At 37.4% G+C, this 3,367-nt stretch overlaps 1 pseudogene; it reads left to right on the top strand.

The window, feature by feature from the left end:
- Positions 1 to 2,243: 2,243 nt before the first annotated feature.
- On the top strand, positions 2,244 to 2,611 carry LOC121144977 (annotated as a pseudogene).
- The last annotated feature ends 756 nt before the right edge of the window (positions 2,612 to 3,367 follow it).

Below are 3,367 nucleotides of genomic sequence, written 5' to 3'. Positions count from 1 at the left end.
GGAGGTAAGGAAAGCAGGCATCTTGAGCATGGTGAGGAGGAATCCCCCTGCGGTCTCTACAATCACATCTAGCTGAAAGTATCCAGCATGTGGAGCAGCAGGGACATAGATTGCCCCACCAACAACGCCAATATAAGCCCAGGTGAGCTCACACTGGTGGTTGACATCCATGATATTCTGTACAGCGATTCTACATGAACTCATTTTACTTTAAAGAAGTTTAAAGATTATGCAGCTTTCTAAATTATTTATCCTTCTTGGATCTTTCCTTTTTAAAAATTTTATCCTAATGTGCATTCTTCTGTTTCAATGAATGCATCCTACTCTCTTTGATTTTTCTAAGTAATAATTTTAATTTTTTAATACCTGCTTCCTCATTTTGCCTTTGTCTTTTTTTATACTCTCTTGTTAGAGCAAATTTCTCATGAAACAATAGGCATGGTTTGGGGAAGGGTTGTTGAAGTAGTGGGACATTACTGGTAATTAAAGGAATGCCAATAAAAACCAGAATGAAGTTGAGAAAACACAAATTTAGCACCATGCAAAGTGGATTCTTCAATGAAAGTGTTAGGACTCACAGCAATGAGTAGTTGCGGCATTACAGAAAAAACAAAGGCTCAAGTGAATAAATTTTAACACTACAAATTTCAGGCATATGAAGACTACACACACAAGTACTTTGAAGAGGAAATATTTATAGCTTGCATTATAAACTGAATAGTGTCAGTAAGTAATCAGTGTTATTCACAATCGTAAACTAACCAATTATAATTTTGTCAGATATTTCTAACAGATCATATGCTTTAAAAATATTTTATTTGGCCAGAATCGACATCAGAATATAGCAGATGAAACTACTGCCTGTAACACAGGCATCCAATAAGGGTTCCGTTCATGTCCTGGCTGCTCTCCTTCTAAAGCAGCTCCCTGAAAATGGTCTCTCTCAGTCTCTCTCACCTCACATTCTCCCTCTCTCTTTATGTGTGTTTCTTCCTTTACTTGCATAATTCTTTCAAGTAAGATAAGTAAATTATCTGGGAAAAAATGAGTCTGAGAAGACCCAATTCACACCTTGATCTAAAGACCTTCCTCAATGTGACCCATGGAGATTGGCTTCCCAGGCACACTAGCAGGAAGGTGGATCTGAAGCGTGCAGCAGATGAGAAACGACAGCTGCCTTCCATGGGAGTTCAGCATTGCAGGCAAGGATAGAACCTGTTGTGGGGCAACTGTCCAAACTGAAACTTCTTATCTCCACTAACCCTGCACTACAGCTGTTTTATTTCTTATGAAGGATAAATTATATTCAAGTTTTGAGCTTGAGACAAGGATTGAGTAACTAACTAACTAAGGAAATAACATCCACCACCACTGCAAGGCACTAAGCATTTTTGGAGATTTGCTTTTGTGATATTGTTTCTTTGTGGATTCACATAAAATCATAAGGTAAAATAATTGTGTGAAGCACTCTGGCAGAGTCATTTTGACAGTTACTGTTGTTTGAATAACAAGTAATGCCATATGTCTTAATATACTTTTCATGCTGTGAAAAGTTAAAAGAAGTAACTAGGTATTCACTCCTACAAAAAGAAATTATATGAAGCAAATATGGCTTGAAAGTTCAAATTACATGACAGAAACATCTTTCAGATCTCAATGCAAGTGCAAATGAAATCTCCACATTTTACAATCCATTTAACTGTGTAATTGAAGAGCTTCCCCCTAAACATGACTTGGAAGAAATTGATCTGCAAGGTGATGACATGCTAAAGTGCAGATATCAAGAGAAAAGATTAATAAAATTCTGTCAATGTCCTCCACCTGATGAATATGTTCAGTTAAGAGTCTGCACTCACTATTAGATAGCTTTGTCAGTGCTTGTTTATGAGGAAGAATATACTCAAAAATATTTTGTGTACATTGTGTTTATCGAGCAATAAAAATAGGCATGTGCCATTGATCATAATAGTGGAAACACTAACTTTGAAATTCATTAAAAACCTTTCCATTAAACCTTAAATTAAGCCATAAAATGGCTGGAATTTTAATTTTTACTCATTCTATTTTGTCAATTAAAATGTAAGATTTTTTTTTCTCTCCTGTTAAATAAACCTTTCTATATTTGTTTATTCTGTTAGCCCATGCAACTTAACTGCTTTTATTTGGCTCTTTACAAAAAAAAAAATAAAGTCCTTTGGGACCAAAGCCACAGGCATCTCTGCCACGCCCGAACTTCCTGCACCATGCCATCTAATGACAGCTTCCAGCAAGGTCATACTTGGGGACAGAGTGGAAGACACACTGCTCATCTGAGAGCAGCATTGTGTCAAGATCTCAGTACTAACAGAACAATATGAGAGGTAAAAGCAGCCTCCTGTCCTGGATAAAACCAAATTCCTTGTACCTAATCATGTAAATATGAGTGAACTCATCAAATTCGTTAGGAGGCCCTTACAGTTCAACGCCAGCCAGGCGTCCTTCTTGTTGCTGAAGAGCACTGTATGGTGGTCATCTACACGCCATTCTCACAGGTGTGTGACACCAGAAGGACCACGACAGGTACCGGGTATGCGTCTCCCAGGAGGCGTTTGGAAGGAAGTCGTCAGCATAAGATTAACCAAGCGCACCTCTTGTCGCGTTTTTAAATTCCTTCCTGAGACGATAAACTTACATTCCTAAGCAAGGGCGATGCTTTCAGCTAATCACAGATCACTGAACACCAATGTCCGCCTAGGCGTGTTGGCAACTTATTTCAGCATTTCAAGCAGGAAATCTGCTGCAAGTGAGTACATTCAGCTTTGGGAAATAGCATTTAACCTAGGCTGTCTTGTCTTCAAATTTCAGAAGTTTAAAAATGAAATACGTTGTATTTGCATTTTATATATATACACATATATATGTATATATATACATATACATATGTATATATATACACATATGTAATGAGTTCATTGATCAACAATACTCAGTTGTGGGAAAGCCGCACAAATAGCAAAAGTAGATGTTTTTTAAACAAACAGAATAGGGAAAGATATTCCAGAAGTTAAGGAAACCGGCTCGTAATTATTTTAACACAAATCTGGTGGAAAGTGCATCCGAACCAGTGAGAACAACGCTTCCTTATATGTATTACTTTTGTAGGTCTGTCAATGGTTTGAATTTTCATAAATAAACCAGTGAATTAAGTAGTAAATTATATTGATGAGTTTTTGTATTATTAAAATGAAAAACCATCAGTAGGCTAACTTTTGAAAGAAACACGGATGCTTCATTTTGCAGTTGAGATACCTAGGAGCACGGTGCTGGCATCACTTGACAGCAACAGCCAGTGTTGGCAGAATCCTCAGGCAGCACATGGCCAGAAGCA

The sequence above is a fragment of the Ochotona curzoniae genome, unplaced genomic scaffold (assembly GCF_017591425.1).
Source record: "Ochotona curzoniae isolate NIBS_2020 unplaced genomic scaffold, NIBS_Ocur_1.0 scaffold_3208, whole genome shotgun sequence".
Lineage (NCBI taxonomy): Eukaryota > Metazoa > Chordata > Mammalia > Lagomorpha > Ochotonidae > Ochotona > Ochotona curzoniae.
The sequence above is the reverse complement of the archived record's forward strand: the minus strand, read 5'-3'. Positions and strand labels throughout refer to the sequence as shown.